Source organism: Ixodes scapularis, unplaced genomic scaffold (genome assembly GCF_016920785.2).
Source record: "Ixodes scapularis isolate PalLabHiFi unplaced genomic scaffold, ASM1692078v2 PGA_scaffold28__5_contigs__length_5199819, whole genome shotgun sequence".
Taxonomy (NCBI): domain Eukaryota; kingdom Metazoa; phylum Arthropoda; class Arachnida; order Ixodida; family Ixodidae; genus Ixodes; species Ixodes scapularis.
In genome coordinates, this window is record NW_024609855.1 from 4226596 (window position 1) to 4245355 (window position 18760).

Below are 18760 nucleotides of genomic sequence, written 5' to 3' on the forward strand. Positions count from 1 at the left end.
CTCTGCTGGCTGTTCTTCTCCTGTGTCCTAAATGACACGTGGCAATGCCAGCCTCTCCTTCACCATCGCCCGATGTAGCAAGTCTGGTTTCTGAAGCAAATAATAGTTTTCTTAGACATGAATAATAATACCGTGTGTAACATATGTTTAAATCAATAGCAATAATGCAAACTGAATACTACAGAAGTGGTTTGTATTAATGAGCAAGACACAAATGAAACATGATATCCAGCCAAGAATGGGTGAACTGCATTGGGGAAGTTCACTTTTGCAAAGTTCTTATTGAAAAGCTACCCATACAGCACAACTAGCATGGCACTGTGAGCTACAGTACTTCTTCTGGCCGGCCCAGAACCACAGCACGATACTATGAACAGGACACGAGCATATGAAGTCAGTGGTATAGCAAGGGGGGAAGCTTATGGTGCTTCAGCAACCCCCCCTCCCTCCCCCCCCATAACCCAGCCAAAAAAATTGGGTTGTGGGGATATTTATGCAGCGTGTAGTGGGTCAGCCATTAAAGTTGCGACGAGTCACACGCTGTAGATGAGCAATTTAGCCAGTGCAGTACAACCGCTAGCCTGGTGTCTTTAACGTGCACCACACAGTAGTGATACACGACCGCACGCCGGTACGATGCTCATCCAGATCGAAACGGGCAGGGGTGGGGATTGAACCCAGGATCCCTGGGTTCTGCAGCGCGAGCTTTCACTCCACGCGCGTCGAGCTGGGTGTGCGCTTAAGCCCACTCGGCCACCGATTCCCCCCCCCCTTCCCCAAATCCAGCCACATACACATGCATTTTGACTTGCCGTATACCCCCCCCCCCCCCACCTACCAAGAAAAATTTCTATCTATGCCACTGTAAGGAAGTTCCCACCTGACATTGCTTGCAAAACTGTAATTCTAATGCGCATGCCTGAAACTCAGCAGGCAGGTAGTTCCAAAACTTTATCACCCGGTCTGAGCGCTGGAATTAAACTTGAGTGGAAATTGAGCGTTCGGTGATGAGTAGTTTATTTTTGCGGTAAAACAAAAGCTTTTTTTTGTATGTTTCTGTGTGTGGGAGACGGGGGGGGGGGGGGGGGCGGGCGGGGACACCCTTTATGAGTACATAACATCAAGTGATAGTAATATGCTATACAGACTATGCCATGCACCGCGACCGGAAATGTCTATGCAAAACGAAAGTTTGTCTGCTTCTAGCACAGGAGTTATGATGATGTCAGGACTCCGAGCTCTTATTGGCTGATCGAAAAAAATAGTGGACCTCAAGACCTCAAGGCATCTCGAATCGGTCTACCCGTTATTTCTTTCAATCAAAGCCAATCAGAGCTGAGTGTCGTTCTGACGTCCCCGCAACTCCTGCGCAAGGAGCAGGCGACTTGCTCTCTGCAAATGCACGATGCGAAACTTTATGCTTCTCGCCAGGTTTACGGGGGAAGAGGGGGGCGCTTGGGTAAACACACCCCAGGGAATCACGAGCCAGCTTTTAGCAACTTCAAAAATTCATTATGCAAAAAAAAAAAAAAAATAATGCTGTATATAAAATGGATTGTCGAAAAGGGCTGCCCAATGTGTGGCGTAGCTCTGTGGTAATGCGGTTGTTTCCCACGGAGTGGACCCAAGGTCAAATCCAAAAATAACAGCTGTACTTTTTTTAGACAACATATTTTCTTTTGCAACTATAGCTGCAAAACTCAAATGCGTTGTCGACGAAACGTCGCAGGACGATAGGGAGCCAAATATTAACTAAGAGTAAAGCTATACGCACTACGTCGTGCATCTCGACTGGAAAGGTATATACGCACGACGCGGAGAGCTCGTGCAATTTCGGTCGCCCTTTTAGGACGGCCCGTGTATCACTGGGGAGCGCATTAACCAATCCCCCCGCCTGCGTTCACGCCGCTTTCACAGTCTGGGGCTGCTAGTCACAAACCTACTAACCCATTTAGCCCACTGTACACGCCGTCCAGCCGACAACTCAAGCCCACCGTCTCCCATTGCACCTCTGGAAAGGGAGTCTCATACCATTTAGTTAGACAGTTGTCGCCGAAATTTCGCTGAACGAAATGGTATGGGACTTAGTTTCCGGAGGTGCAACGGGTAGAGCGGGGCTTGGTTTGCCGGCTGGACGCCGCGAAGCGGCGTGTATGATAGGGCCAAATGGGTCAATAGTTTAGTAATTAGCAACCGCATACTGCCGCCGCGAAGCGGCGTGAACGCAGGCGAAGCGGCGTGAGGTGTGTTAACGAGCTCCCCAGTGAGACACGCGCCGTCCGACTCTCGGACGGCAATTGTAGGCGCGATTGGAGTGCCGCGAGACGGCACTGTGGACACAGCCTTTTTATTACCACTCCCAAAATCAGTAAAAAAAGGCATACAAAATTTCTGGTGAACGCTGAAACTTCAAAGCCTTTCCCGCAGGCATTTAACATGAAGCAACTTACCTCCGAGTTTGAGGATCTTTCCCTTGTAGAAGCCGCGCTGGGTGCCGTCCTCGGCCATCCAAAAGACCATCTTCGTCTTTTGATAATTAAAGTCTTCTACATGTTCCGGCTTAAACCGTTTAATTAGCGAAATAGGAACTATAGCTTTGTGCTTGTCCTCGTACCGCACGTACGCAAACATGCTCAGGGTCGGCGAACAAAAAGTATATAATATAAAGAAATATATAAAAAAGAAAATAAGACACGTTAATAAACACAACTAAGAAATGAAATCCCCAAATATTATATCTAAAAACTAAAAGAACAATGCTTACTGAGCAAAAACAAGAAATACCGTGACGCGCGGGAAGTTTCGGGACGAGGAAGCAATTAAGGGAAGAAGCGTCGGGTTTAGTTAGCCATAGTCATAGCTGTAGCCAAAATTGGCCGTAGCTAATGTTGATTGTAGTCAGTTAAAAAATAACAACCTTCTTAAAGTAAGAGTAAGATATCTTGTGGAATCTGAAGTTCCTTTAGTCAAAAACCCATCGTCTTTATATCTTTCCAGCGCGGATGTTTGTTATAAACAAATTGAGTTCTGTTAATACTCATTTTCTAGTTTCGGTTTCGTGTTGTCGCAGTTTCTGGACCTGCCAGTCAGGCCGCCAGATGAGTCACCCGTCGCGATCGTTGCTGAACCGCTTCTTGTGCTCTGCTGCTTGTTTGCGATCCTTGATTTTGACTCATCGCGGAACCTCTGTTCTTGATAGTTGATTCTGACTCATCGCGGAACCTCGTTTTGTTTTATCGTGCTTCCTGTTCTTGATTGGTGATTTTGACTCATCGCGGTACCTCGTTTTGTTTTCCCGTACTCGACTCTCTCGTCGGAGCACCTCATTTTGTGCTCTTGAGCTTCGTGTTCTCGATCGTTGGATTTCCACTCATCACAGAACCTCGTTTCATTTTCTCGTGAATTTGACCTCGATTGTTTATTTGCACTCGTCGGGGAACCTCGTCTTATGCATCTTGTTCTCGGTGGTTTACTTTGACTCGTGGCGGAACCTTGTTTCGTTTTCGCGAGTTCTTTGTTGACTCTCGCTCCACCTCGGTTTGTGCTCTTAATTTTCTGGATTGTTAACTTTCATCTTTGCATCCCATTATCTATTTATCAATACAGGCTCGTCGCGCGCCCGGCTCGCAGCGTAGACTTCGCGCGGAAATGAGTTTTTGTTTCGTATAAACTCCTTGCGCGAATCGTTCAGTGTCGTCGCTTCGTCTCCGTTCTTTCACGATGGAAGACGACGGCCGACCGAACCGAAGGAAGAGATATATCGAAAAAGGTACAGAATACATTGTACCGAAGTCTACGCTGCCCTACCAGGAGACAGCGCGGATGTCCACGTCTGCTCCAAGTCCAGCAACTTCACCGAACTTGTCGCCCGAGCTGACTCGCCGTTCGACCTCGAGCACCGACACACCCCAAGAGGGAACGCTAGCGTCCGACGGTGACCTGACCGCGTCCGATGAGGAACAGCAGTGGGGAGGAGGAGGTGAAGATGTACACTTGCTGTCAGACTTCGAAGGAAGCACGTCGGAAGACAACAATCCGTCGGAGGATGGCCCCTTCACGTCGGAAGATGACACCTTCGCGTCGGAAGATGACACCTTCGCGTGGGAAAGCAGCTGTCCACGTGACTTTGTGTCCGTCACCACGGACGATGAGCTCATGGAGCAGTGTTTTGCCCATTTCGGCACTTCGACCTTACCCCACTCGACCACAACCACAGCATCTGCCGTCGCAATGCTTATGTCTCTTGTTCACGCCCACAATTGTACGTGGACTGCGTTGGATGACATCCTTAAAGTGGTAAACAAAATGGTTGGACAGGAGGAGTGTTCTTCCAGGTACTAAATACTTGTTCCGAAAGTTGTGGGCTCGAAAAACTTCGGGTATGTCAAAGAAATTTTTCTACTGCGAGAATAACAACTGCACTGGATTGCTTGAGCCTGACCAGTCGGGGAAGTTAACATGTGCCATGTGCCAGGCCTCTGCTGATGGTGATGAAGTTCTCAAGGCTGGGAGCTACTTTACGATCCTGAATGTGCGGGAGCAGGTTAAACATATCATATCCAAAACCAAGCAAGCTCTCGGCGAACACCTCACTCTCCCTGAGACACTTGCGGACAGCCCAGACGTGAAGGAGATAACCAGCGGTTCTGCGTACCGGAGCCTCAAAGAGACCGGCGTGCTAAAGACGGGTGACCTGACGTTAATTGTCAACAACTACGGGAGCCCGGTGTTCAAGTCCTCCAACTCCTCAATCTGGCCAATCCAGTTTACAGTCAGTGAGCTTCCGCCCGAGAAAAGGTTCACCAACACAACGCTCGCTGGACTATGGTGTGGGAAGAAGCATCCCAACATGCTGCAGTTCATGAGCAAGTTTGCCGATGTGTTGGTGGACGTGGAGCCAATTCAGTGGACGTGCAAAACAGTCAACAACACTTCAAAAGTGCACCTCCTCTGCTGTTGTGCAGGTGCCCCTGCACATGCAGCTGTGCAGAACCACGTACTGTACTCGGGGTATTTTGGATGCCCCTGGTGCCTGATCAGAGGAGAACACATTGGAGGTAAGCTGATAGCAAGGCTGTCCCTACCTTTGTTATTCATTATATATTCAATGCAGCATGCTGACATTGAATTAAACATATTTTATTTTATAAGCCACTGCATTCATCGCTCAAAGAACACTTGTTCAGGATCCAGATTTCGCACATTTTTGCAGCTATTTTTGCATTGACCTTGTGTTTCTGCAGTACACTATTGACGCTTTACACACGCGCCAAATTACAGCCGCCATAGCCGACCTTCTCTTGTCTTACCGAGATGCCGAGCAACTGAAACGGTAGTAAAATATCCTCTACAAAGGCCGATGCTTTAGAAAATGACACACTTGAATCTAATATGGCAATAACCTGGCCTGCTATAGTAATGATGAAGTGAAAGAAACAAAATAAGAGGAAACAAAAACTGAAGGTCAGCTATGGCGGCGTCCATGCAAGGCTGCTGCAAAGCGTCTATACTTCGTTTCACTTTATGTTGTACCGCAGCGAAGGCTAGAAGCGCGAGCTTATAGCGTTGGCAGCCGCTCTTAACTGGCGAGAGCTTGTGCCGCTGAGGTGTGCCCCAGAGCAAGGAGCTCGCGCTTGCAGCCTTTCCTGCGGTACATCATAAGGTGAAACAGAGTATAGTATGCATTTCACTTGGAGCATGAGGTATGGCTTTTCTCTTGAAAGATGATGTTAGCCGACAAACAAAATCAATAATTAAATTTTTTTGTTGCAGGCTGCATACGCTACATTCAGGAGGACCCGGAGCCAGCTGGGAGGACAGCAGAGTCAGTGGCAAGGGACACCAAGCTTGCCGAGAGGTTCCGCGAACCCGTGGAAGGCGTTAAAGGGGTATCTGCTCTTGCCGCAGTCCCCAACTTCGACCCTGTCGGGGGATACCCAGTCGATTATATTGTCACGGGTGGTGAGTCGTGACCAATAAACAAGAAATAAACAGAAATAAATAAACGTTTAATGTGGCGAACTTGTGCCAAAAATAAAGAAGGAAACAGAAGAAAGCAGAGCGTCGCGGGCGTCGAAGTCGGCGTGTCAGCAGAATCGAGCGCTAGGGCGAGGCTGACTCGAGAAGGTCGCGGGCGGCCTCTTATCTAGAGTGCGCCGCTATCTCGAAGATTCGGCGAAAGCGGTTCGAGCGTCGCGTGATCGGGGTGAGAACGAACACGCACTTTCTAGAAAACAAAAACAGGGATAAATGATAGAAGTTACGTGCGGTACATGAATAAACGGGAACTTTCTGGAGGACCGTGACCGAGCGTTGCTTTCTCAGCCTTGCGCGCGGCATTACTCCCCCCTCTAAAAGTGCATCGCCCCGATGCAGTGTAAAACAAATCAAAATAAAAAAGAACGATAAACTAAAGAGTCTTTTGGAGCACAAAAGGTCCACAGTCCTATCGAGCGTAGTACGGCTTCAGGCGCACGACGTGGACGACCTCAGGTCGTGGTGGGCGGCGTGACGATGTTCGTGTTCCGTCGGGCATCACCTCGTAGTTCAGCTCGCCGAGGCGACGAAGTACCTTCCATGGTCCAAAGTACCGTTTCAGCAGTTTCTCACTGAGGCCGCGGCGACGGATGGGCGTCCATACCCACACCCTATCTCCGGGCTGGAAGTGGACGTCCCTGCGACGAAGGTTGTAGCGGCCGGCGTCGACGCGTTGCTGGTCTTGAATCAGGAGTCGGGCGAGCTGGCGAACTTCTTCGGCGCGTTGAGCAACCGCCTGGGCGTCGTCGCTCTCGTTGTCAGATGGCTCATGGGGCAGCATGGCGTCCAGCATGGTCGTTACCTTCCGACCATGTACCAGCTGGAAAGGGGTGAATCCAGTGGTCTCTTGAACCGCCGTATTGTAGGCGAACGTGACGTAGGGCAGCACCTCGTCCCACGTCTTGTGCTCTACGTCGACGTACATAGAGATCATATCGGCGATTGTCTTGTTGAGTCGCTCCGTCAGCCCGTTGGTCTGCGGGTGGTACGCAGTTGTACGACGATGGCTGGAGTGACTGAGTCGGAAGATTTCTTGGGTCAGTTGTGCCATGAACGATGATCCGCGATCTGTATTTCAGAACTTCTGGAGCGCCGTGCCGGAGGACGATGGACTCAATGAAAAACTTGGCGACTTCCACAGCAGCCCCTGAAGGAAGAGCTTTCGTTTCGGCGTACCGCGTGAGATAATCTGTGGCGACGATGATCCAGCGGTTCCCCGACGTCGAAGGCGGAAAAGGACCAAGTAGATCCATTCCGATCAACTGGAAGGGTGCAGTTGGAGGAGAAATAGGCTGCAGGAGTCCGGCCGGCCTCGTCGGAGGTTTCTTGCGTCGCTGGCACTCGTGGCATGATCGTGTGTACAGGTGGACGGTCTTGGGGAGCTTGGGCCAGTAATACTTTTCACGAATACGGGCCAGTGTCCGGCTGTATCCAAGGTGTCCGGACGTCGGGTCGTCGTGACATGCTTGAAAGATCTCCCCTCGAAGGTCGGTCGGGATTACCAGCAGCCACGGCGAGTTGTTGTTCCCGAAGTTCTCTTAGTAGAGTACACCTTGTCGAATGGTGAAGGTCGGCACGGCTCATGAGAAAACACGGGATACGGTACCGCCGCGCCCTTCCAGGTGCTCGATTAAGGCTCGCAGCTCCGGATCGTCTCGTTGACGTCGTGCCATGTCATCGGTGTTCACTACCCCTAGAAAGCACTCGTCATCATCGTCGTCGCTGCAGCCGGAAGGTGTTTCGACAGGGGCCCTGGACAGGCAGTCAGCGTCGCTGTGCTTGTGTCCTGACTTGTAAACCACAGTCATGTTGAACTCTTGTAGCCGGAGGCTCCACCGAGCGAGGCGTCCTCACGGGTCCTTGAGGTTCGCAAGCCAGCAGAGCGAGTGGTGGTCCGTGACTACGCGGAACGGGCTTCCGTACAAGTACGGACGAAACTTCGTGATTGCCCAGACGACCGCAAGGCATTCTTTCTCAGTCGTGGAGTAATTTCTCTCTGCCTTGGACAGTGTACGACTTGCGTAGGCGATGACTCGTTCGGTGCCTTCTTGTACTTGAACTAGTACCGCGCCAAGTCCTGCGTTACTTGCGTCAGTGTCAATCTCGGTGTCCGCATCCTGATCGAAATGTCCAAGAACCGGAGGCGTCTGGAGTCGTCGCTTCAGCTCGTCGAATGCCCGCTGTTGTTCCTCGGCCCATTCGAACCTCTCGGCGTCCTTCGTGAGGTTTGTGAGCGGTGCGGAAATCCGTGCGAAATCCCGAACGAAGCGACGATAGTAGGCGCAAAGTCCAAGGAATCTTCGCACGGCCTTTTTGTCTGTCGGCACTGGAAATGACGCGACGGCGCGAGTCTTCTCAGGGTCTGGGCGCACGCCTTCGTTGCTAACCACGTGACCTAGAAACTTCAGTTCGTCATAGGCGAACCGACACTTTGACGGCTTGAGGGTGAGTCCAGCGGTCCGTATGGCTTGAAGAACAGCTCGGAGTCGTCGCAAGTGCTCGTCGAAGTCGCCGGAAAACACCACGACGTCATCGAGGTAGACCAGACAGCTCTGCCAGTTCAGTCCTGCCAGTACGGTGTCCATAACACGCTGGAAAGTTGCTGGCGCCGTACATAGTCCGAAGGGCATTACCTTGAACTCGTACAGCCCATCCGGCGTGACGAAAGCTGTCTTCTCTCGGTCCCGTTCGTCGACTTCGATCTGCCCGTAGCCGCTCTTCAGGCCCATCGATGAGAAGTATCGAGAGTGGCGCAGCCGGTCTAACGTGTCGTCGATTCGGGGGAGTGGGTAGACGTCTTTCTTCGTCACCGCGTTCAGCTGCCGATAGTCCACGCAGAACCGAAGCGTTCCGTCCTTCTTCTTAACCAGTACGACTGGAGAGGCCCACGGACTGCTTGATGGTTGGATTATGTCGTCGTTCAGCATCTCTTGAACTTGCTCCTGGATCACCTCCCTTTCTTTAACGGAGACTCTGTACGGTGATCGATGCACAGGGCGCGCGTCGTCCTCGGCAATGATGCGGTGCTTCGCAACGGCTGTTTGGCGTACCTTCGACGACGTCGCAAATCAGTCACGGTATTCGGCGAGGAGGTTAATCAGCTGCCGTCGTTTCGGGTCCGGAAGCTTAGGGTCGATGTCGAGTTGCGCTGGCGACGTACCGTCTTGCTGAGGTGGGGAGGATTCATCAGTAATGGCGGCAATTTCGGCGGAGTTTCGGAGATCCTCGACGTGGCCAACGGCTGCACCTTTTGTGAGGTGTTGCGTTTCATTCCGGAAGTTCGTCACGAGGACCACAGTGCGGCCATCCTGAAGTTCAGCTACTCCTCGTGGGACGCCTATTCCTCTTCCCAGGAGCAACTGGAGGTTACCTTCCAGAAGAACTTCGCTACGGGTAGCTGCATCGGTCACGACAGGTACGACAACACTTGATCGCGGCGGCAGATTCACGTGGTCGGCAGCGACTCGGACGGCGGCTGACGCAGTTTGGAGTTTCTCCGAAGGCGGAACAGGTGTCCGCAGCGTCAATCTGTTTTCACCAAGGTCGATGACGGCGCCGTATTCACACAAAAAGTCCATGCCGAGAATGACGTCTCTGGAACAGTCTTGTAGAATGACGAATTTCACAGGACACGTCTCGCCGTGAATTTCGACGCGAGCGGTGCACCTTCCGACAGGCGTGATGAGGTGTCCTCCGGCGGTTCGTATCTGCGGTCCATCCCACGGCGTCGTGACTTTTCGAAGGTGGCGAGAGAGCCTGCCACTCAATACTGAGTAGTCTGCCCCGGTGTCAACGAGTGCCGATGCGTTTTGGCCATCGATAACAACGTTTAGGTTGTTGGACACCGTTGCAGGCGCGTCGGTGCAATGCGGGTCGTCGAGAGAGTGGGAGCGCTCCGGCGTTCTTGGAGGCTGTTTGCTTCCGTCGTTTTCGGCAACGTCACCTCCAGGCGTTGCCGCACTCAGTTTTCCCGACGACGCAGGGGAGACAGGCTCTCTCGGCGGGATCGTGGCGCTGGGGAGGCTGAACGTCGTGGCGATGGGGAGCGGGCTTCACGGCGGAGAGACGACACTGGGGAGGGTGATCGTCGGAGGTACTCCTCGATGTCGTGAGGGCGTTCGCCGTACCTCGGGCGTGGGTCGTTCGAATAGAACCCACGCAGGCCCATTTGCCGGTAGGGACAACGACGGTAGATATGGTCGGCCTCCCCGCAGTGGTAGCACAACGGGCGTGGATCGGCCGTCCTCCACACGTCGGTCTTTCGTGGAGCAGCTTGTTCTGGGCGGACGTACGCCCGATCTTCATGGCGTCGTGAATACTGCGGCGCTGGAGGTTCAAGTCGAGGTGGCGCCGTATACGGGTGAGCAGGGGGTGGTGGTCGTCGGGTAGCTGCGGCGTAGCTCAGCTTCGGTGGTTCAGGGGCGGCGCTGGCGAGAACTTCTGGCTGCAGCGCCTGCTGAAGTTCTTCCTGGACAATCTCGGCGACTGAGGGCGTAGCCAGGCTCGTGGCAGCAGGTAGCAACTTCTACTCCTCCTGGACGGCTTCACGGATAAGGTCACGGATGCCGGGGAGGGTGGTGCCCAGGTCGGATCCAGATGTCGCTAGAGTAGTTACGCCAGGGTGTCGTTGGTAGTGTCTGGCGAGGGCTAGCAAGGCCCGTTCCATATTTGTCGCCTCCGTGATGAACTCGTCGACTGTTGTTGGGGGATTCCGGATGAGGCCGCCGAAAATCTCGCTTTTCACACCCCTCATCAGGTGGTGCAGCTTCTTCTCCTCGGTAGCCTGAAGATCGGCGCGGGCGCTTAGGCGGAGAACATCCTCCACGAAGCCGGTAATGCTCTCGTTGGGGCTTTGAGTCCTGGTACGAAGTAAGTCTTCGGCTCTCTCTCGGCGGTGCTGGTTGACAAATGTCGCCTTCAGCTGGCTCTTGAAAATGTCCCAGGATGTCAATGAAGACTCGTGATTTTCGTACCAGCTTCTGGCAGTCCCCTCGAGCGAGAAATACACGTTTTGCAGTCGTTGCTCGTTGGTCCAGCTATTGTGGTGGGTGGCGCGTTCGAATTGGTCGATCCAGTCTTCAACGTCTTCGTGGAGTTCGCTGTGGAACGGAACCGGTGTCCGAGGAGCGACGGGTAGGTAGACGACGGCAGGAGCGGCGGGTGTCTGCGACTGGTTGGCCATCGTCGGCTGCCTGGTCCTGGGTGGTAGAAATCCGTATTCCGGGTTTAGCCCTTGGGTGCGGCGACTTGATCGAGTCTCGATCTGGTCTTCGTTGGGTCCTCGGGAGCTTGGATTCGGACTTGTACTGCGGGAACTCGGAGGGCTGCGCTGCACGAACATGCGGTACCCCGCACCTCCACCAGAATGTCACGGGTGGTGAGTCGTGACCAATAAACAAGAAATAAACATAAATAAATAAACGTTTAATGTGGCGAACTTGTGCCAAAAATAAAGAAGGAAACAGAAGAAAGCAGAGCGTCGCGGGCGTCGAAGTCGGCATGTCAGCAGAATCGAGCGCTAGGGCGAGACTGACTCGACAAGGTCGCGGGCGGCCTCTTATCTAGAGTGCGCCGCTATCTCGAAGATTCGGCGAAAGCGGTTCGAGCGTCGCGTGATCGGGGTGAGAACGAACACGCACTTTCTAGAAAACAAAAGCAGGGATAAATGATAGAAGTTACGTGCGGTACATGAATAAACGGGAACTTTCTGGAGGACCGTGACCGAGCGTTGCTTTCTCAGCCTTGCGCGCGGCAATATGCATTGTGTCTTGCTGGGGGTCACAAGGCAAATAACGGAGCTGCTTGTAGCGTCTTCAAACTCGGAGTGCCAGTTCTACATTGGTAAGCTTGACAGCTTAATTACGGTTCTTGGCTTGAGGCTCTACTGCTGTGTGTACACTGTATACTATCTCTTATTCTGAGAGGGCAGCTCAGTCATCTATGCATGGGCATGAGCACTTTTAACTTTGGCTCTGCTGCATGACCAGTCTTGCACACTTAACTGTAAATTATGTTATTTTTTGCTAGCTTGATCTTGTGCAAATGAATTACAGGCCAGGGTGTCCAAATATTGCATCCATGCTAAGCTTTCTTAAATTGAAGGGGCCGAGGTGTTAGAAACTCAACAAAGTATACTTGACAAATAACGTTTCCACGTTGCGGCCTGGAGCATGAGGTAGGAATTAACTATCCATCTGTGGTTGCGCTATGTGTGGGTTGCATGGCACAGGAACATCAGCCCACAAAGCCATACTGCAGAGAATGTTCTGTTTCACAGAATGGCTACAGCATTTTTCCTGCACTGTGTATATGTGGTCTCTCTTTCTGCTTCATTTTTTTTTTGTTTATGTAGGAGGCTACGCTACTGCATAAACCTGGCAGTTGTATTCTCCTCGCTTTCTCTTGCCCTGTCACTCCTTCAGCACTCTTCTCTGAGGCAGCACATCTGTTGTCATGCCTACCGTCTAAACTCTCCCCATGCCCCAATAGCTCTAGCCCAACCAAGCTGACAGCCTAAGATGTTACTCATGAGAAATTATCAATTTTTGTGACTTGTTTTAGTGGCTGGCAGACAGTACACAATAAGAAAAATTCGGTTTGGATGATTCAAGACGAGTTAGACAGGAACTGTTATTAATATTTATTGGACAAGCAAGAATGGTAAAAAAGGGAGCCTGAATGATTATAACGTTAATATAGGGCAGAATTGTTTTCGAAGCCTGAAAATTCTGACATTGTTAGTGTTTGACGTAACCATGCCACTGATAGAAAGTTTGTGAAGTTGCTATATTATATTTTGCACATCCAGGGAAACCAGCAGTGCTCGGTGTGGTGAACCAGCGGCTACTCAAGGTCAAGCCTCCTCACTGCATCACCCGGCTCCCGAGATCCATCCTCAAAAGGGCTTTCTGGAAAGCTAGTGAGTGGAGGCTCTGGCTCCTTTTCTACTGCCTTCCCTGCACTCTTGGTGTGCTGCACCCCCGCTTCTGGAGGCACCTGGCTCGGCTTGCGGAGGCTGTTCACCTCCTGCTGCGCATGGAGATCAGCCCGTCTCAGATTAATCGTGCTGGTAAGCAAAGAGTTTGTCTGTCACACTACCTTGTGCAGTATGAATTACTGCAACCAATCATTCTGCTAACATTATTCAAGAGGTGATGTTTTACATTAGGTGAGGAGCAGTGACTAGGCTTTCTCTTATCTTGGTGCTGGTAATTCAGGGCTGGTAATTTAAGCCTCGGTTTGGTCGGGCAGTTCGGGGTATTTTTTACATATTGTACTATCGGGGAAAAATGAAATGCAAACAGAGGAGCGCGTGGCTCACGGTACAGGCTGTGCCACCTGGAAGTGAGCTTAGAGGCGAGGGTGCGTGGCCTACTCTGATGTGTTCACGCCCTTCGCACTGCGCTCCCCAAGCTTCGGCAGCACGCTTCTCAGTGCGCTGAAAGCTATCACTGCTATCTTTGCTCGCTCGGCGCGTGCAGCGAGCTTCTTCGCACCGCACGCACTGAGCCAGCAAAGATAGCGGTGATAGCTTTCAGCACACTAAGAGGCGCACTGCTGAAGCTTGGGGAGCGCAGAGGGAGGGGCGTGAACACATCGGAGTAGGCCACCCACCTTCGTCCCTAGGCTCCCTTCCTGGTGGCGCAGCCTGTACCGCGAGCGACGCGCTCCTCTGTTCACATTTCATTTTTCCCCGATAGTACATATTTTTCTTTTGAGTATTATGTTAGACCTAACCATTAGTTTTCTCTTTTTTAGCTTAATTATTTCTGTAATTTGTCTCAAGTTATAGTAAACTTTGGAAAATTAAATCATCCTTTCCAGGTTAATTTGAATATACACAGGCTTACGAATTGTTTGTTTCCTACATGTGCAGCATTTTGTGCATCACAGACTGGGTCTGATAGCACATATTTGTGGCATAGCTTTTCATCTTGCTCAGAAAAGCATTCAGACTTTGTGCCTCTTCGTTTAACCGTCAAAGATCCTGTGCGATTGCAGATGCTTGACGTGTTGCCTACTGCAACACGTCAAGCTTGCATCCAGCAGCGCAGTTGGCTTTTTCCGCACGAAGAATGACAGCCCTCATAGTCTTAAAGAAGCGCTGAAAACTTAGACTGCTCAGACCACGTGTCAATACAGAGATGTGTGGCTGGCACCTTTAACACGGACGTGTGGTCCCAACCAGGCACTGCAGACACTCCAGACGCTCAAACTATAACATGGGTTGTGTGCAGGCAGGTAGCCAGGGGGGTGGGGCCATAGAGCCCGGCCCGCCCCCCCCCCCCCCCCCCGAAACCTTCCATTTTGCTGGGGCCTCCTCTCTCCCCTCCCCCTTATGCAGCATTTCGTCATGGGCGGGCCCCTTGAATCAAAATTCTGGCCACGTGCCTGGTTGTGTAACTACATAGTGACCGTGCGAACAGAGGGCATTCCAACTTCCAGTAGGTGGTTTGGTGTGGCCTTGACATCAACTGCTGCCACTCCCGTTACTCGGTGCGCCGTCACGCGGCTGCTTGGCTACAGTGTACTGCTGTACCGCGCGCCCTTCACTGCCATATGTTCATTCCGTGCATTCCATGCCAATGTGTTGTTTCGGTATACCTGCATGTGCAGTTCAAAAATGAAAGAGCTTGTAAAACAAACAGGCAGAATGCCGCAACCCTACTGGTACAGCCGACAGAACCTGTAGCAAAGCTAGGTATTCCGAAATTGCGACTGTTTTGTCTTTGTCAGCGGTAAGATGCTTATTAGTTCTGATTATAACTTGACCCCTCGCAATTCAGATTTAGAAGAAACTAAAAATGGTTCCACCAATAATCATGTAATAATGGCTTACATATAAATTGTTACTACATCGTACACCACCTTTTTCTATGTTCTTTGCAGAAACGCTGCTCAAGAAGTTCGTGGCGCAGGTTCCCATCCTCTACGGTCAGGCAGCCATGACCTTGAACGTCCATCAGCTGCTGCACCTGGCGAACACAGTCCGACGCATGGGGCCGCTCTGGGCCAACTCGGCATTTACGTTCGAGTCTGGCAACGGCCAGCTTTTGCGGCATGTGACGGCAGCCAAGGGCGTCCCTGGGCAAGTGATTGAGCGTGCGATGATGGCCCAAGAGTTGGACCTTGTCCTGAGCCATCAGCTTCTGTCCCAAGACACTAAGGTCTTCTGTAAAAAGATGTTGGGCTATGCCCACATCAAGGAGGCGTTTTACACGCCTGGGGCCTGCCTTTTGGGCAGTGCCAAGCCGGGACTTGACTTCTCTCAGGATGAAGTCACTGCCCTGCAGGAAACTCTCAGTTTCTGCCCATCACCAGTGATGGAGCATGAACGCCTGATCCTGGCAAGGCAGCTGTGCCATAGCATGAAGTACACGCGAGCAAAGAGGAGAAATTCCTCTATCATACAATGCAAGGATGGTCGGTTTGGTGGAATTTGGCGAGTACTTTATCTACGAGATGAGGATGAGTGTGTGATCCTGTGCAAGGAGCTTGTGCGCAAGGAATCCAGCTTGCACTTTCCAGGACACATTGTTGAGATGGTGATGATGCCAGAAGACATATTTATGGCTGTGAAGCCAGACGACGTGGCCCAGGTGTGCCTTGAAGTTAACTTTGTGCAGGATGGAGCTCTATATGTCTGCTTGCTTCCCAACAGCATTGAGCGTGACTAAATGAAGTCTGCCACCAACCACCATTGGCGCCCGTCTGTTCAGGCTTGTGCCCCGTGGCGCCACCACCTCTCATCGGCATGTGAGATGCTCTTTAGTTCCGCAGGCCCGCGTGGGCTCTGCTGTTCTTTTATTTTTACGGGTTCCCGATTTTTGGTGAAGAGCGATTTACAACAAAAGGGAGAACACATTAGGTGCATGCAAGTGTCTGAAAACAAGTAAAGTAATCCCTCGTTATGGAGAACGCTTTTATCAAAGTTCAACATGGTCCCGACCAAGATGCACACATTTTTTACCAGATTATTTGAAGTGTATCGGCGGCCGACCATGCTTGTTACGAAGGCCGCGGTGCCAAAAGCATGCAAACCTACACGGGGGCACGCGGAAACCCTTGCATTCCCTCGCTCTCCACCGAGGCAAAGAAGAGACTGGGAAAATGGCAAACAAGAAAACAAAGTAAGCGGTTTATGGAGGGCAGACTGTGTAGAGCGCCACTTCCGATGTCGATGCGGGGACGCTGCCAGACTCCTCTCGGAATTGGGTCAAGGGATCGATGAACCCGGAAAAGATAATCCCTTCGGGAGCCTTGATGCGCGCGCACCTGCAACATACTACATGCACACATGCTTCGTATGGGAGATTTGGAGTGTTTACCAAAAGTCGCTTAGATCTGCGAGGCTGAGAAAAGTGGCCAACCCAAGTCCGAAATCGCCAAAAAATTCTACATTCCGGCATCGGCTGTTCGACACTGTCCACCATTTTTCAGAACGAACAAGGTATTGGACGGATTCGAGTCGTTCCTTATGCAAGAGAAAGCGCGCGCCCACTACCCAAAGATGAAACATCGCCAACTGACTTGCGCATAATGGATTTTCTCTCATGAGCATGCTTGCCGAGCCGGCGCACGATTGCCACAGCTGCAATGATCTCTACAGGAGTGTGTAAGAACATGTTGGCAAAGCCACCAAGGATAACTTAGATTCGTTTGCGTTTGTCAATGCAAACATCCCGTTGTTGGTCCTGCCACGGATGCCGCGATCGTAGACCTTGCGTGCGGCTAGGGTAAACACGAAGCGACGTCTGAGGGGCACCTCGGGAGACGCTGATGACTGCGGAGGCGCGAAACATCCTGTTGCTGCTTCGAAACAAAGTGGTGCGCAGCAGCGGTGACTGTGTTCGTGCGATGCCTAGAGCAGTTCAAGAAGAAGTGATGCCTAGACGAAATTATCTGCACACTCCACTTAATTATTTTTTACTAGGTAAAGCTGCCGCGAGATCTTCATACCAAAGTTTTTTTTTGTTAAATTTATGGTCTTTTGTATTTTAATATACAGCCTGTTGTATTTTAATACCGGAACTTAAAGACAGCTGGACGAAAGACCAGCTGTTTCATCTTCGTCTTCCATTCACTCCTCGTCTTCCTTTTCCACCCCCTGCGAGCACTTCTTTCCGCCAGATACCAGACACAACATAATCCCCCCTTTAAGAAAAGTTCCTTTAGGGGACTGTCTGTCCGGTGGATTCCTGCTCCTCTTGGCCCTTTGTAGAATTAGGGGAACTAGTTGTGCGTCTGCACCATCTTCCCCGAGCCCTCTGTTGTCCTCAAGTGACTGTGATCCGACTGGAACATATATGCTCGCGATAACCGCGACGAATTCCAACATCCTCCTACTGATGTAACAAGCGTCTTTCGGCCGACCGCTTTCTGAATTCGTTCAGGTTGTCCGAACGCTGGTGTTCCCTTCGCTTGGTGTTTGGGAAGTTTCACATGCACATAATCCCCCACGCTTTAAATGGTCTTGCTCTGCATCTCTCGTCTGTGTACTGCTTGCTTCGTCGCTGGTAATCGACGATGTTTTGACGGAGCTGCTGCATCTCGATATGAACTGGTTTCTCGAAATTTGGAAATCCGACGATGTCCATTTTCGTCCGCATTTATTTATTTATTTATTTATTTATTTACCCTCAAGGTACAGAGTACATTTTAGAGGGGAGTGAGCAAACAATAAATAAACGTAATTCTGCGTCCATGAAGAAGTTCGGCCGGGGAGAGTTTCGTCGCCGCATGTGGTGTACTCCGGTAGATGCCCAAGAACTCAGTCAGGCTAGTACGAATGTTATTTTGTTTTTGTATGGTAGTCTATAGCTGGACGTACCCTTTTAGAACTCTATTGAATCTCTCCATCTGCCCGTTTGCCTGTGGGTGGTAGATTGCAGACCGACGGGGAGAAATTCCTCTTGTGTCCAGGAACTCTCGGAATGTGCTAGACAGAAACTGCGGACCATGATCCGAAACACTCACTGTAGTTAGAAAGTTGCAAACAACTTCAGCCGTTACTTGTGTACAAAAAGCAACCTTTGGCCACTTGCTGAAGTAGTCTACCAAAGTAACCGCAAATCCAAATTCTAGAGGAAGTCGGTAAAACGGTCCAGCTGTGTCAATTCCTAGCTGTTTCCATGGGCCTGATGGAAGTGCCACTGGTTGAAGAGGTGCTACTGTTGTAACTGCTGTCTTGTCGTTTGCCTGACACGTGTTACAGTCTTTGATGCAAGATTCTACTTCAATCTCCATCCTGGGCCACCAGAAGCGCTGACGTAGACGCTGCTTCGTTCTCACACTACCCGGATGTGACTCGTGGGCTAAGTTAATGAGTCTCCATCGGATTGAAGTAGGTGGTACCAGCATTTCTCTCTGTAGTAGCATGCCGTCCACCCAGGAGAGCTCTTCTCGTAGTTTGTAGTGCAGGGACAGTGATGTGTCTCATTGCTCTTCGAGACCATCGCGTTCTGATACATTGTATCACTCGAGGCAAATCAGGGTCTTGTTTCGTTTCATTTTTGACCTCGTGTATGTCTATCGATTATAGGTTGTGTACCAGGCATGCGAATTCTTCATATTTGCATGTCTCGGAGTGGTCGGAGCCATTCCGTGTCTCTGCCCTTGTCAGCACTGTCGCCATGTTGGGCATTTTCTTCACTTCAGTAGGTATCGTCACGTTAGGCAATGTGGCTGCTACTGGAACCGGCTTGCCTCCAGAAGCTGGTAGAAG

General features: G+C 51.1%; 1 pseudogene; it reads left to right on the forward strand.

Annotated features, from left to right (window-relative positions):
* The first annotated feature begins 3720 nt into the window (after positions 1 to 3720).
* Positions 3721 to 15713, forward strand: LOC120849212 (annotated as a pseudogene).
* The last annotated feature ends 3047 nt before the right edge of the window (positions 15714 to 18760 follow it).